Here is a 17047-nt window from a genome sequence, read left to right as displayed (position 1 = left end):
TTAAAATGCCTAATTGATACATATATTCTTGTGCCTAGTACTTCACCACAAATACAGCATAATGTCATCCAAAACTACGTTACTTTTGTAAGAACACTGGTTAATTTGTATAAGATATATAGCTTTTTATGCTTTAGAAATTAATATCTTTTGGGGAGGGAGAGGGGATCTAATTTATTTTCTTCACTTCTAGATGTGATAGCTCTTATAAAAGGTTGGGTTTTTAAAAAATCAAGATCCAGTTAGAACAGCAGATCATATAGGCTGATAAATATATTCAGTCTGAAAAGTATTTTAACAACGTGTCTTCAACTTGTCTGTTTAATTGAAAAGGAGTATGTTATGAGTTACTGTTGCATTTTCTGGCATACTACCTTTAAAATTCCTGTTGAGTTTCTTTTATGTTTACAAGGAAAGGATTAAATTTTTTCTCATCAAAACTAGGTTTTTTCCATAAATAAATTGTCAGGTTAAATTTGCACTAATGTCTGCTCTGACTTTTTTGTACACTCCATGGGCAGACTTCAGATCAGTCTTTCAATAAATATAATTCTAATATAGTTTCAGCATTCCCTTTATATACATGTGTTAAACTCCTGCCTTTGTCTCTTACTCCTTTCCACACATACGCACAGATTCTTTACCTTTATGATGGATCATAAAGATTGTCATGACATTGGAAACTTTTCCTTTTCTCACATACTCTGTCATTTGCTGCAACAATGAAAATCTTACTTTGACTATTAATGCCTATTCATTCTTCTAATACATGGAGAAAATGAATAGCATCGGTACTAGACAGGAAATACAATTCAGCTGCAGAATTTTCTACATGTCTCTGACTTACAGCTTGCTAATTAAAGTGCTATTATTAGTTTATTGTTTGACTTACTTAGACCTTAGAAAACAACCGAGGTTTTTTTGCATGATGAGAGAATTGTGTGTAACCAGTGATATGATAGTTCCTGAATGTATAAACAGAATTCTGAACACTTTTTAATTTAAAAGCTTAAAATAGTTCCTGCTTTAAGGAAATATGATAATGTATACTATGACAAATGTTCTTTATTCTTCTAACACAATAAGATTTGGACTTTTTCCCCCTAAAATGAAGTGCAGTTCCTGTGTATCTTAGATTACATTTCTAGTCAATTATTTGTATTTTAATTTTTTGTTAGTACCTAAAGAATCCATTATATGAGCAGACTTTTTAAGTAATTTCTGTATATTGTATATTTGAATTGGCTTTTATTGAGCAGCTTATCTTCCACTTGCAAGCTTATGGAAATATCAAATGTCAAAATAAGTAAAAAGTGGGAGAATTATTTACTGTTAGAAGAATGTTTTTATTAGTTTGGATGTCTTCTTTTTTAATGGAATCTAATCAGTACTTCTGAACTGCAGGTATAGTGCTCTAACTAAAACATAAGCTAGTAGTCCCACTGATCGATAAACTAGACAGTGTTTATCCCTACTTTCTGAATTTAGAATATTGAGGTATTCTCTGTTTAAACTTGTCTGGGGGTATTTAAGCTTATACATATATGTGTACATATGTTCATACACACAGATCTCTGTTTTTGGTTTTCTCATTTCAAGTTCTTAGGAAGTATTCATGTGCTCTTTATTTGTAGAAATAGCTGCTATACAGTGAAGAACAGGTAGGAACTTTAACAACTGATCTTTGGTGTTTTCTACAAATTATTTGTTGAAACTTCAATCACAGGCAAACTTGCATTTCTGGTTTCCGGAAATAGATAGTTATCTCAGAGGAATAAGACATGGCAAATAGCATGCTCAGTAGAATTTTAGGTAATCGAATGTGACTGAGTAAAATTGTTATCATTGTCATGAGTTTCTAATTGATGTGGTATTGAACTATACAAAAAATGAACCTTTATGACTCAAGTTATATTTTCCTTTGGAGAAAGTTATCTGTCAGTGTTCAGTTCTAGCCAAAGTAGATTTTACTTTCAGTTTTTTAATCAGTATCTCTTCTTTGCTTAACTCTTGATGTCATCTTTTCTGTGTATTCATTTTTCAGTCTGAAATTCAGCAGTGATGCTCTTTAAAAACTGAGACATAAAATGGTATAAATGGATTGTTAAAAATAACTTCAAATTGAAGATTAAAGCAAAGTGCCATTTTTCCCTAGACTTTCATTTTGTTTACATTTTTTCCTCTTAACATTAGTACACTGAACATATTGTAATAAAATACGGTCATATGACAATTGCTTGTGTGTGGATTTTCTTTTCTTCCTACCCAGGTCTTGTGTTGTGGATACCAGAAGAGGGTCTTGGACTACACTGTGAAAGTGATTTGTTTAGTTGCCCAGCATTGTGCTTGGTGTCTTAAGATACAATCCTCCAAACAACCATGCAGAGCAGATATCTTACTAAGTGAGGAAAATATTCTTGGCCAAGTTCTTTGGTTTCAGTGTTTCATACATGCCAAATGACAGGATATAACTAAATTTCGTACTCTCTATTCATGCCTTTTTAGGTGTAGAAATTCCTTCATTTTTGAAGTTGTACCTTACAAGTAAACTTCATTTGGATTTTTGATACACGTCGTGTGCTTTAGGAGTAACATTTTTCAAGTGTTTAGTTTGAGTTTTTATATTTAATCTGAAGAAATTTGGAAATTTTATTTGAGGTTTACACACCATTTAGGAAAAATCTTAAAGTACAGTTATACAGTGGCGGGAGATGTGCAAATGCATGTGATTAGGTTGTGTTCCACAAGTTTGTTTCTAAACAGGATGTTTCAAACACAAAGCATGATTTTTTTTCATAGACTCTGTTACAAAGTAAGTACCAAGCTAGCCTGTATAAACATATGCCTAAAACAGCATTTTTCAGTGTGTTCCATGAAAAGGATTCTGTGAGCCAAATATGCTTTGCACTTGCTGTACGCTTTATTCCCCTACCCCCCAGACTTACAATAATGCATCTCATCATATTAAAAGAGTCTGAGACATCCTGCTTAAGGAACCTGTTTAAAATTTGATTTAACTTAGTGTTTTTTAAAAACATTTCACAACCACCCCAAGTTCCCTTTTCCTTCAAGTAGCATCCCAGATAGGAGTAAAGAAATCAGCTAGAGCCTCTAATACATGAAAATTGAACTTATTCCTAAAAGAAGAGACCAGTGTATCATTGATAGAGGGAAGACATGGTAGCAATAACTGCATATTATGGATTGTATGTAATTTGCCAGGCATAAGACTTAATTTTTAGTAACTTATGCAAGAAACTATAGAATACATGTCCAGGACAGATGAGGGTGTGGTTGATGTGGTTGGTTATATGCTGTTGTGGTTTAGTATTGATATGACTTGCTGAAAGACTTGGTGCTTTAAGCAGATTTCCTGAATGCCTTGTCCTCCCCGTCAGCTCACATAACTGGTTGACAGGAACACATCTGCTACTCACTGGGAAAATAAAAGAGCAAATAGCAAGTGTGTCTGGTCTGTGGCTCACACCCGTAAGCCTTGGTTAGCTTCTGTAGTGTTTAGGGGGAGAGGTGTTAGGGGTTTTTGGCTCCTACATTTCAAATTTGGGGTTGACTCATCTAGTTTTTTATTTGAGGAATTATTTGGGGGAGGTAATGCTGAGAAAGGAGGTAAGTGAGGGTGGATTTGGCAAGTGTTTAGTCATGATTTTATCTCAACTGCCCAACCTGAAATTTTTAGTAAGTCTGCCAAGCGAGTGTGTTGCATTTCAGTTCTATTACCAATGGAAATTAATTGGAATTGGAAGAAAACTATACATTTTTTGTTCTTTGTTTGATTCCTTTGGATTGATGACTGTTGAATAGAAATAGAAGAGGATTGTACAGGCTGATCTTTGGCGTCTTAACATTATTTGACCTCACTTTTTAGGCAAGGGATTATAAGCAACTTTGCAGTATGCCTTGATCTAATAAATGATTCAACCTGAAAAAGTATTAACCAATAATAGACCCTACAACCATAGGAATGAGAAAGTTTAGTTATATACTTGTTCAGTTACACACCCTGGTAAAAGATATTTTCATCTTCCTTTGTAAAAGAGATACCCATGTGAAAAATACTCAGGCACTTTATTGTAGGGCATCATGCCAAGCTAATTGGGAAGTATGGACATAAGATTTGCCCTGCCTTTAAATATATTGAAAGTTACACATATTTACGGAGCAGAGAGCACACTTTGGGGGAACAAGGAAAGAATAAGCTACACACTTAACCTAATTCTGAGGAAGCCTTTCTTGGAGAGTAGCTTGGGCTAATTATAATTAGCATCACCTTGTTATATGGCAGATTCTTATGCAACTTTCTTAAAAGTAAAATTTCTATAGTGACCTATAACAAAATTGTTACTAAGCAAGATAGACACCACAGAAATCAACAATGTTAAATGATCTTTTTTTTTTTTTTTTAGAACTCAATCTAAAATGTTGAAGTTGCAATCTAAAATTGCAGAAGTTGAAGCAGATTTATAGATTGTTGCAAATTAAGCTTCTGCTGCCATTTTATTTTTTCCTAAGTCTAGTTGTTGGGGGAAAGGAGGTGGGTTGGGAGGGTCTGGGTCAAGACCACAATTAACAGGACCCCCACTGTAGTTTGGAACTATCAGGAAATGTGCTGTGGTCCAGTGCTGACTGAAAAGCAGTCCGTCCTTCCTCAAGTGGGAGCATCTTGAGTTGGTGTTTTTTTGTTGTTGTTTTTTGATAAATCACAATTTAAATTTTAAAACCAGCCATGGGAGTGGTGGGGTAGTGGGAAGCTGGCTAGACTGCAAAATGAATTGGACCCAGATTAGTATTCTTTTAAGGTTCAAACACTGTTCTGAAGACCTAGACTAGAGACATCTGAAGTTTTACAGTCTGAATGAGGACATACTGATAAATGTAATGTTAAGGGGAAAGCGTTATTTTTGAGAAGATTATTAAATATGTATGAAGTACAAACTGTCCAGCCCAAGCTGGACAATGTACGTAATTGTCATTGTATAATTATGTACATGTTGCTGGGTAATGTACATAAAAAGATAAATAGAAGATGGTTCTTAGTAAAAAAAGGTATGCAATTACTGTGGCCAAGATCAAAAGGTAACAACAGAGGGTTCAGATGTCTATTGCTTACAAATGATGTCTCACATATATCAAATACACATCTAAAATTGAGCTCTTTATCTTTCCTCTATTAATTTCTCTGTCCCCTGCACATTCTCCCCCAAATAACTTAGCACCAGATTATTTCTCAACTTTGATTCCTTTCATTCTCTTATATAGGCGAAATCATCCATTAGTAAACCCTTTTGACTCCACCTCCATTATATGTAGACTTCGCTGGTGGTGCTAGTGGTAAAGAACCCTCTTGCCAATGCAGGAAACTTAAAGAGACTTGGGTTCGATCCCTGAGTGGGGAAGATACCTTGGAGTAAGGCATGGCAACCCACTCCAGTATTCTTGCCTAGAGAATCCCATGAACAGAGGAGCCTAGCAGGCCATAGTCCATAGGGTTGCAAAGAGTCCGATATGACTGAAGTGACCTAACATGCACATACTCTTGGTAGAGCCATAGCAACCTTTATTCAGGGACTTACTAACTCCATTACTAAAACATTATTACTCTTGCTTCCCTGGTGGCTCAGTTGGTACAGAATCAGACTGCAAAGGACACCCAGGTTCGATCCCTGGGTTTGGAAGATCTGGAGGAGGAAATGGCAACCCATGCCAGTGTCTTGCCTAGGATAATCCCATGGACAGAGGACCATGGGGGGGTATAGCCCATGAGGTCGCAACAGTAGGACATGACTTAGCGACTGAACCACCACCACTATTCAGTTCAGTTCAGTCGCTTAGTCATGTTCAATTCTTGGCAACCCCATGGACTGCAGCACACCAGGCCTCCCTGTCCATCACCAACTCCAGGATCATGTCCTGGAGTCATGTCAATACTCAAACTCATGTCCTTTGAGTCGATGATGCCATCCAACCATCTCATCCTCTGTTGTCCCCTTCTCCTTCTGCCTTCAATCTTTACCAGCATCAGGGTCTTTTCAATTGAGTCAGTTCTTCACATTAGGTGGCCGAAGTATTGGAGTTTCAGCTTCAATATCAGTCCTTCCAATAAATTTTCAGGGTTGATTTCCTTTAGGATGGACCGGTTAGATCTCCTTGCTGTCCAAGGGACTCTCAAGAGTCTTCTCTAACACCACAGTTTAAAAGCATCAGTTCTTCAGCATTCAGCTTTCTTTATAGTCCAACTCTCACATCCATATGTGACCATTAGAAAAACCATAGCTTTGACTAGGCAGACCTTTGTTGGCAAAGTAATGTCTCTGCTTTTTAATATGCTGTCTAGGTTGGTCATAACTTTTCTTCCAAGGAGCAAGCATCTTTTAATTTCATGGCTGCAGTCACCATCTGCGGTGATTTTTGAGCCGTAAAAAATAAGGTCTGTCACTGTTTCCACTGTTTCCCCATCAATTTGCCATGAAGTAATGGGACCAGATGCCATGTTCTTAGTTTTCTGAATGTTGTTTTATGCCAACTTTTTCACTCTTCTCTTTTACTTTCATCAAGAGGCTTTTTAGTTTCCTCTTCACTTTTTGCCATAAGGGTGGTGTCATCTGCATATCTGAGGTTATTGGTATTTCTCCTGACAATCTTGATTCCAGCTTGTGCTTCATCCAGCTCAGCGTTTCCCATGATGTACTCTCATATAAGTTAAATAAGCAGGGTGACAATATACAGCCTTGACATACTCCTTTCCATATTTGGAAACAGTCTGTTCTATGTCCAGTTCTAACTGTTGCTTCCTGACCTGCATACAGATTTCTCAAGAGGCAGGTCAAGTAGCCTGATACTCCTATCTCTTTAAGAATTTTCTACAGTTTGTTGTGATCCACACAGTCAAAGGCTTTGGCATAGTCAATAAAGCAGAAGTACATGTTTTTCTGGAACTCTCACTTTTTCGACCGCCACTATTACGTATCTTAAATCTCTCCCCTTCTCCACTTTGCCTGTACCTCTACCACAGCCTCCTAAGTAATTGGTTTTCCATTTCCATTGTGTCCCTTTCAGTCCATCTTCTGTAACAGCAAGTATTGCTGCATTACTTAAAACCCTTCAGTGATTCCACTGCCATCCTTAAGAATGAGTCCAATTTCTTAGAATGGGTTAACAAGACTGCATGGAAAGACCCCCAAATACCTCTTCAAATCTTTTCGTTTCACTCTCCTACTTAATTATTATAGTTGTACTGGTTTTTTTTTTCCCCAGTTCCTCCAGTTCACTAAGTTTTTCCCCTTTTCTAGTGCTACTAGAAGATTACTCTGCCTGAAATGCTCTTCAATAATTATCCTTATGGCTTTTCTTCTCATTATTTAGGTTCAGACATAACCTATCCAGAGGTGCCATTCCCTGACCATCTTATTAAAAAAGATGTCTTTCCTATGGTTTTCAGATTCTTGTTTTCTTATCTGGTTGGTTTGCTTTGTTGTTGCCTGACTCCCTTACTAAACAGAAAGCTCAAGACAGGATCTCTTTTATGCTTACTACACAGTATTCTCAGAGATTGGTATAGGTCATCTCTATAGAAGCCTCAATGAATGTTGAATGAATAAAAGGAAGATAGTTGTTTATAATGTGATTTAACTTTTCCTTCCCATTACTCTTTAGCATCTTCATATACTTAATGTTTGAATGTTAGAACTGGAAAAAATTTTAGAAATCAACTAGCCTAATGTCCTTGTTTTTTCAGAGAAGTCAACCAAAGCAAAGAGAAGGCAAGATTACCCAGCTGGTTTTTGGCAGTTCAGAGTCTAGAATCTAGTTTCTCTGACTCTATATTTTCACAAGAAATCTCACCTTGGATTGAACAACTGTGGCCCTGTCTCACTTTGGTGGTTGTATTTTTTTTATAGCAGAGGTAGTTAAGAATTAATTCCTTATTCAGGATTATCTGAAAATGGGTTTATCCACCCAAGTAAAATTTCTCACAACTGAGTTACCCAAACTCTGACTTTTTGTTGTTGTAATTAACATACAATATTGTATTAGTTTCAGGTGTACAGCATCGTGATTCTGTATTTTTATACATTATGATCACTACAGTAAGACCAGTTACCATCCACCACTGTACAAAGTTGTAATATTATCGACTCTCTGCCCTATATATATATTACATCACTGTGACTCATTTATTTTATGGCTGGAGCTTTGTACCTATAAGCATGTTGGAAGTAAATCTTGCTGAAGAATGATGGATTTTCCAATATTCACATACCAAGGACCCCAGACATAATCTTTACTCACTGACTCTGGTTTGTTCATATCAACATTGATTATTGTACTGTCTGAAATACTGCCTTGCCCTCAAGAGCACGTTGAATGGATTTTTCCCAAGCCTTCGCATGCTGTTCTTTTTCAGAAGTAAGGCATCTGAGGGTAGTAACCAGCTTTTTTCTGGATGTGGCCTTTGGGACTGTTTTCTTTGATGCCAGGAGGCTTGTTTCATTTCCAGCTTCCTGTCTTTGTTTCTGGCTGTAATTGCCAAAAAGCACACACCACAATAAATGGGTTATTACTGTAATGCAATACTCCTTGAACTGCCAGCCCTACCTATCTTAGGAAAGTCTTTAACACTTTTGAAAAGATATCAATTGTTGTGTTATGTGGTCCAACCAGAACGTGAATTTAAGAAGTTATAAATTTTGAGAACGAGGCTGAATACTTAGTTTTCTCTTCTGCACACATTCCAGAAAATTATATATGCTGATGAGATTCTCCTGAAGAGTTAAAATGGAAGAGCAAACTTTACCTTGTTCTTTTACCTGTTTTTCTCGATTAGTTATATAAATACAAGTAAAAATGTGATGACTTCTCAATTATTTTGAATGATGGAAAGATCACTTGCTGGATTTACACGTAGAAGATATCAAGAAAAGATAGAAGTTTGGAACATATCTTGAATATTTCAGACATATGAATATTCAATTTCAATCGAATATTTGAATATCTTCACTATTTCAGATACTAAATATATTAGATGAATTAACACATTCAATCCCCCAAACAAGAGGACTAACAGTGCAAAGTCTTCATTCGATTTAGGGTAACCTAGATCATGGTGATCTTCATGAGAACTGACTTCATTGGCCTTGTGAAGGTGGAAGCCACATTGCAGGGGGCTGAGGAATGTGTATATAAGGTGTAGAAATTAATATTGCATGTGTAGGCAGCTTGTTTAAGAACTTTAATTGTGAAAGGGAAGAGGGATAAGACAATAGATGTGGAGCAAAGATTTGGATGTTTATAACTGTATTTTAGAAAATGAATAGTGTAGACTTAGAAAATAAGGAGAGAAGGTTCATCTTTGTTTATAGGTAAAAAAATGCACATGACTAGATAAAGTTTAAAAATTAATCACTAGCTATAAAATTTGAAAAGAGACCTATGAAAGTATCTAATAAATAATCCTGCCTTACGGTTCTTGAAATAACTACCTCCCTGTCCATACACATTATAATGTACACATAATGTTCATTCAGCATCTCATGGCATCATCTCAGGCTGTTCTTTTAATGTAATGCCTAAAGAGTGTAGGTTTATGAGATCTATATTAGTATTTTCCACTATTTTCATGTCATTTGCCTTCAAAAGATCATCTATTTTTAAGCCATTAATTAGTATATAAACAGATGGCACAACAACTAAGAGATCTTTTTTAGAGTCAGAGGTTTTGGTGTATATTCAATTAGAACCCCAAATGGTATGCTTCTTTGTTCACACATTAACAAAAGTTATTGCATCCAAAATTTAGTTACAATAATTAAAATATCTACTGACAGCAAGGGAAAAAAGCCTACTGAGAAAAACATTTAAAATTATCATTGCCTATCTTCTGTTAAATGAAATCTTGGAGAGTAAATGTGGCAGGTCTTAGAAAAAGAGGATGTTCTGACACCCCAAGACAAAATACTTGAGCACAGAGCTAGACAGCTCAGGGCTAATTTTGGAACTCAAGAGTCAAAGCAAAATTTTTCTAAAGGCTATCTGAGAAAAAGCAGATTTTAAGTTTACATTCTTTTGTTTAAAGTCAATACGTACAAAAGTAAGCTCATAAAATTTCCCTATCAAACAATGCCATAATTGTGGAGCAATGTCTTCCTATCGCCCATACTATGCAAAGTCATCTTTCATGCCCTCCCTGTCCTTACCCTAGCATCTTATGAATTACTAAGCTCTGTTAATTACCTTCAAAATACCACTTGAATCTGTCCTTTTCTAACTTCTGTGTAACTCTTCTCACTCTTATTCTTTCCCAACCAGTCTCATTCCTTCAGTTTTTCCTCTGTCATCCTTGCTAATCTATATCCGTCCTATTCCTGGATGTTAATTTCCTTTTAAGACAAATGTAATCATGCATTAAAATATTCCTGATTTGGAGGGCCCTTGGTCCCTACAGACTACCAGATAAAATCAGTTCACCCTTAGGTCCTTTCTTCCTACCCTCTATATATTCCTTGGGTTTGCATGAAGCTGGACTGCTCTTTTTTCACTAACATTCTTTTTCTTTTTTCTATCAACCTCTGTCATTCTATTATTTTTTTTTTGAAATTTTAAAATAATTTTTATTTATTAATATTTTTAGTTTTGGCTGTGCTGGGTCTTCACTGCTGTGCAGGCTACTCTAGTTGTGGCGCGAGGGCTTCTCGCTGTGGTGGCTTCTCTTGTTTTGGAGCACAGGCTCTAAAGTATGCGGGCTTCAGCAGTTGTGGTTCCCAGGCTGTAGACAACAGGCTCAATAGTTGTGACGCATGGGCATGTGGGATCCTCCTGGGCCATGGACTGAACCCATCTCTCCTATACTGGAAGGCAGATTCTTTACCACTGGAACTCTGGCAGGAAAGGAATCAGGAGATCCTGCTCCAGCACCACCCTCTTCTTCATCTTCTTCAAATTCCAAATTCTCTTCTTCACCAGGTGCTAAAATTCTTCTTAAAGGGACAGGCTGAACATCAAATGGGAATTCTTTATTATATGTAAGAATATTCTTTAGGATTGGTTCTAGCTTCTTCAGATCTTCCGGTTTAAATTCTTCCTGGGACTGTGTGGACTGTAAAGCTGCACTTCGTAATTCCAAGCATGTTGCAATTTTGCCTGTGGTTTTCTTTTGTTCTTCTGTGAATTCAGAATTATTGTGTTGAGCTTGGGCCTCTTTTTGTAGGTGTCTTGCTAATACCTGATTCTTGTCTGTCGCCTCCACCAGCTGGCCCCAAGAGTCGAAGTCGGCGCCTCTCCTAAAACTGACGCCCCAGCGCTGCAGCAGACTTCGGGTCACCTCCGACATGGCCGGTCCCCACCCGTCCCCTCCCTCCCCTACCCCCAGGAAAGGCTGGGCTCTAGGGCGCCATCCTCCCCGGGCCTGGCCCCGACATTAACAGGGCCAGGAGGAACCGCTACGGCCACCGCCGCCACCCGCCAAGGAGCAGCCCAAGCCCATTTGCCGCCACTGTCATTCTATTCTTTTCTGTCTTTTAGGTCAAGATTCACTTTTTTCATTAAACTTTTTCATGTGTTTTTTTTTTTTTTCTTTGAATTCCTGTAATGTTATTTCTCCCTTAGCACATTCTGTGTTATAATTGTGTATGTATCTGTCTTCTAGTCCCTTGGACTAAATATGTCTTTCTTATATTTTCTAACATATAGGAAGGTGCATGACAGATGTTTTAATTATTCTTGAACCTTGAAGTATATTGACTAATGAAACATTAGATTGTGATTCCAGTCTGTAATGATGGTACCCTGGGGTCAATTTAAAAGGAGATGTGAGTAGAGGGACCAAGTGGAAAATTTGCATAGGTTCCAGGGTTTTGGATCTGTTTCTCTGTTGGATGTAAGAAAACATTACAGCTGTACTGCTCTTCCTTCATCTCTTGATCTGGGCATCAAGCAAACTTGCTGGATTGCTAATGTATTTACATATGCAGATCCCAACAGATGGGACTTGGGCTACCACAGACCCACCAATTCATATTTGGTTTACTTTGAGCTGAGTTTATTCACCCTGTTTGAGGCCTTACAATATTCAAAAGATATATGGGTTAGTGATAACAAGGTCCTTCTCTCAGAAGACTGGAGTAGATTTGGCTTGAACAGCTGTCTGTGTCCAAATGCTGGTTAGCAGAAAACACAATGATATTTTATATTTCTCAGGGACATGTGGGTCCGTGGAGATAAAAATGTTAATTTCAGCAGATGTGTTGATTTTACTCAGGGAGAAGGTGTCAGAACACTGTACCAGCACCAAAAATAGCTTCTTGAATGTCTGAATTTAGAAAGATTAAAAATAAAAACATTTTTACATATTTTTCAAATGGTGGTAAAATATGCTATGCTTTACACAAGGACTTTTTCAGTGTGCTTATTTATTATTAGGAGTTTCTTGCATAACCTAATTGATAAACATTTCTGCCAAGTTTTCATAAATTCCCAGGGATTTCTCATCTGCCTCTTTCTTCTCAAATTATTTACTGATATGGAAAGGTTTGTTTAACAGCATTTTGTTATCCACATGCATCTTAATCCATTTTTGAAAAGAATTTGGTTTTGGCTGCTATTCAATTTCAGGAGAGCAAATTAAGCAAGGTGGGTGACTGAGTAGCTGGTTGGCAGCTGGGTTTTAGAATAGCTTTGTTCTTAATCTGGTTTGCTTCAACTGCATATTACTCCAATTTCATTCTTACATTCAAACAACAAAAATAAGGTTTTGCTAAACACTGTGAAATTAAGGGAGATATGAAATAATGTGACTTCTGGATATGGAATCCCATTAGACTGTTGAAAACATATGATACCTTTTTATTATTACGCAAAGATGAAAGAAATATACATTGCAATACCACATATATTAGGTTTTACTGAGACTGAAGTCACTTTTCCTGGAAATTGACAAGTAGAATGAAACCATAATATGACATATGTCATTCCTAAGGTGCCTCTAATAATTAGCATGAGGTCCATTATAGAACTGAAAATATGGGTTACCAAAAATATTGACAAAGTCTGTCCCTTGGGTTATTAGCTAACCTGACAAATGATTTCTACGTTTCATCCTTATATATTGTATAACATCTGTATTGATTTTTTTTGATCAGGTTCTTGAAGTGTCTTATAAAGAATGTTATATACATACAGACTATTACAGATACCTTAGAAAATCAGAGAGCATCTTTCATAGAAGGTATGTATATCAAGTCATTTGGTGCAACGAAACCAAATCCTCAAGCAAAATGGGAATTTATGGCTCACAGAACTGTAAAGTTGCAGGGGTAGATAGGTCTGACTTTAGTTGTGCCTGCATTCTTGACAGGGCTGTCTCCACCTTTTGACTCTGCTTCTCTCTGTGCTGGCTTCATTCTCTCCACCTGATGGTAGAGTTGGCTGCTGCTTCCTGATCTACATCATCCTTAGAGACTTGAGATGCTAGAGAGAGAACACCCTGTGCACGAATTCCAAGGAGGATTCTGACTTGGCCCAGTCTGGATCCTGTGCTTCTTCTTGGAACAGTCACTGTCTATGTATATTGGAGAGAGGGGGCAAGAGTGGAGCTGGTCGACTGCAGATGTAGAACTCCGGGCAAACCTGGCTCTCATCTTAACTCCTCATCAGGGCTACATGGACCAAGAAGAGTCACTGGGGAAGAGGGAGGGCTGGTCTCCCAGAGGAAGGAACCATAGGCAGATAAAAATCTTCAGTGCACTTAGTCAAACCTAAGCATATTCAGAACATCGGAGGAGGCTAATTTCATTTATTGTTTGAATTCTTTATTTTTTAAGAATTACATTTTTTTTTTTTTTGCTGTGCTGGATCTTCATTGCTATGCACTGGTTTTCTCTAGTTGCGACAGGTGGGGTCACTCTTTGTTGCATTGTGCAGGCTTCTTCTTGCAGTGGCTTCTCTTACTGTGGAGCACAGTCTCTAGGTTCTCGGACTTTGGTAGTTGCAGTGCATAGGCTCAGTAGTTTCGGTTCAGGGGCTCTAGAGCACAGGGCTCAATAGTTTTGGTGCTCGGGCTTAGTTGTTCTGGGGCATGTGGAATTTTCCTGGACCAGAGATCAAACCTGTGTCCCCTGCTTTGACAGGCAGATTCTTAACCACTGGACCACCAGGAAAGCCCCAAATTCTTTATATAGAAGAAATATAGATTTAGTTTTTCTGTTTAAAAATATTTTTCATTTATATGTAAATTTTTATGTTTTAAAAAAACTTGCAGATTCTGAGTTAGTAAAGTCTACCTTAATGAGCTCAATTGGTTGTATAACGGTTCGGTTCAGTTCAGTTCAGTCGCTCAGCCATGTCTGACTCTTTGTGACCCCATGGACTACAGCATGCCAGGCTTCCCTGTCCATCATCAATTCCCAGAGATTGCTCAGACTCATATCCATCAAGTCAGTGATGCCATTCAACCATCTCATCCTCTGTCGTCCCCTTCTCCTCCTGCCTTCAATCTTTCCTAGCATCAGGATCTTTTCCATTGTGTCAGTTCTTCACATCAGGTGGCCAAAGTATTAGAGTTTCAGCTTCAGCATCAGTCCTTCCAGTGAATATTCAGGGTTGATTTCCTTTAAAATGGACTGGTTGGATCTCCTGCAGTCCAAGGGATTCTCAGGAGTCTTCTCCAACACCACAGTTCAAAAGCATAAATTCTTCGGCGCTTAGCTTCCTTTATAGTCCAACTCTCACATCCATATATGACCACTAGAAAAACCATAGCTTTGACTAGGCAGACCTTTGTTGGCAAAGTAATGTCTCTGCTTTTTAATATGCTGTCTAGGTTGGTCATAGCTTTTCTTCTAAGGAGCAAGCGTCTTTTAATTTCATGGCTGCAGTCAGCATCTACAGTGATTTTGGAGTCCAAAAAAATAGTCTCTCATTGTTTCCATTGTTTCCCCATCTATTTGCTGTGAAGTGATGGGACCGGATGCTGTGATCTTAGTTTTTTGAATGTTGAGTACAATTTGGTAACTGAGGGTAATAATTGTTAACATTTATTGAGCACTTTAGTGGAAAAGACCCTGATTCTGGAAAAGATTGAAGGCAAAAGGAGAGGACAGCAGAGGATGAGATAGTTAGATAGCATCACTGATTGAATGGACATGAATTTGAGCGAACTCTGGAAGATAGTGAAGGACAGAGGAGCCTTGTGTGGTAAAGTCCATGGGGGTCACAAAGAGTCAGGCACGACCTAGCAACTGAACAACAGAAACAACTATTACCACTACTATTTTACAAGTGAGGAAATTGAGGCACTGAGAAATGAAGCAAGCTGTCCCAGGCTACACACAGTAAGTTGTGCATCCAAGATTCCAACCCAGGCAGCCTCTAGAGCCCATGCTGTTCCTAACAGATGTGCCATATTGCTGCCCAAGTCCATGTTATACCTCCATTATCTACTATTTGTGTTGCTGTTTGCATAGCTTTGCTTTCATTATCTTCTTACCACATGCATAATAAAATCCCAGCTCTCTGCCATGTCCTGCAGAGCTATGCATGACCTGGCCCTTGCCTACCTCTCCAGTATTATCTATTACTATTCTACTTTGCTCACTTCTGGCTATTCCTTGGATATGAATCCCAAATTCATTCTAACCTCAGGAACTGAACAAATTCTGTTCCCTGTGGCTGGACTGCCCTTCCCGCAGCTCACTGTCTAGTTTTCTGGACTTCCCTGTCGGTCCAGTGGTTAAGAATCTGTACTTCCACTACAGGGAGCATGGGTTCACACTCCCTGATTGGGGAAGTGCCACATGCCTTGTGGTGCAGCCAAAAAAAGAAAAAGCTACATAGTACATGATTCAATTTATGATACTGTGGAAAAGGTAGAATTGTAGTTATAGAAAACAAACTGTCTAGCTTTCTTTTTCTTCAAGTCTCTGTCTGGTGTTACCTCCTCCCTGATCATTCTATAATCCCTGTCCTAGTTTATTTTTCTTCATGGCACTATCTACTTATTTGTTCTTATATTTCTCAATCCTCATTTCCACTACAATGCAAACCCCATGAGGGAAAGGATTTTGTCTCTTTTGTTCATGACATGTTGCTGGGATCTAGAGCAATGCCAGACACACAGTAGGTGCTTTGTAGTTACTGAATGAATAAATTTAGTTTATCCCAAGAGTCTATGGGGTAGTAAGGCAGAAAATATATCCTTTTTATAGTTGAGATGGTCTCAGAAAGATGAAATAAATACCTTAAGTGCATTGGCTAATGAGTGGATGGGACTAAGGCGAGACTGAAATCCCTCCCTCTTCATCTCAGGTCTGGACATTTTTCACTGTGCCCCTATGGTCTGCCTGATGTCATCTGTTTTTCTCTTCTCTGCCTCCAGATTGGCTATAAAGCATTTCTGGAATTACTGTCTGTGTAAGTCATCACAATAGCTAAACCACAGCAAGATGGACTATAGTTTGAGAATTCTTAAATTATTGACACTAACACTTGTTGTTTCTTGACATGACTTTTCTTCAGCTAAAACTTTGAAACATTTGTAAATCTGTGTCCTTTTCTCTCCCACTCCATATGTGGTTAGAATATTTAGCTAAACCCAAATGTTTGCTTAACTTGAAAGAGTTATTTCATTTATTCAATATGGATTTGAGGTCCACGCATGTATTTACAAGCTCAGCCCTAGTGGCTGAGATGGTAAAGAATCTTTCTGCAATGCAGGAGATGCAGGTTCAATCCCTGGGTCACAAAGATCCTCTGGAGAAGGAAATGTCTACCCACTCCAGTATTCTTGCCTGGAAATCCCATGGATAGAGGAATCTGGCAAGCTACAGTCCATGGGGTAGCAAAGAGCCCAACAGGGCTGAAGTGACTTAATATGCAAACTTGTATTTACTGGTAGAAGTCATTTCATCTCTCTGGGCCTCAGTTTCCTCATTGAGTAAATGAGGATAATAATAGTACCTACCTCATAAGGCTGTTCTGATGATTAAATGAGATTATGTTAAGTGCCTGACACATAACAATGGCTCAATAAATAGCAGTT

At 37.9% G+C, this 17047-nt stretch overlaps 1 pseudogene across 1 annotated transcript; it reads right to left on the bottom strand.

The window, feature by feature from the left end:
- Positions 1 to 9178: 9178 nt before the first annotated feature.
- Positions 9179 to 12392, bottom strand: LOC147379797 (axin interactor, dorsalization-associated protein pseudogene; annotated as a pseudogene). The gene has a single exon (XR_015163679.1). The product of XR_015163679.1 is annotated as an axin interactor, dorsalization-associated protein pseudogene (transcript).
- Positions 12393 to 17047: the final 4655 nt, after the last annotated feature.

The sequence above is a fragment of the Bos grunniens genome, chromosome 1, assembly GCF_055505025.1.
Source record: "Bos grunniens cultivar Pamir isolate PY7600 chromosome 1, Bosgru_T2T1.0, whole genome shotgun sequence".
Classification (NCBI taxonomy): domain Eukaryota; kingdom Metazoa; phylum Chordata; class Mammalia; order Artiodactyla; family Bovidae; genus Bos; species Bos grunniens.
This window is presented reverse-complemented; position numbering and strand designations above follow the sequence as displayed.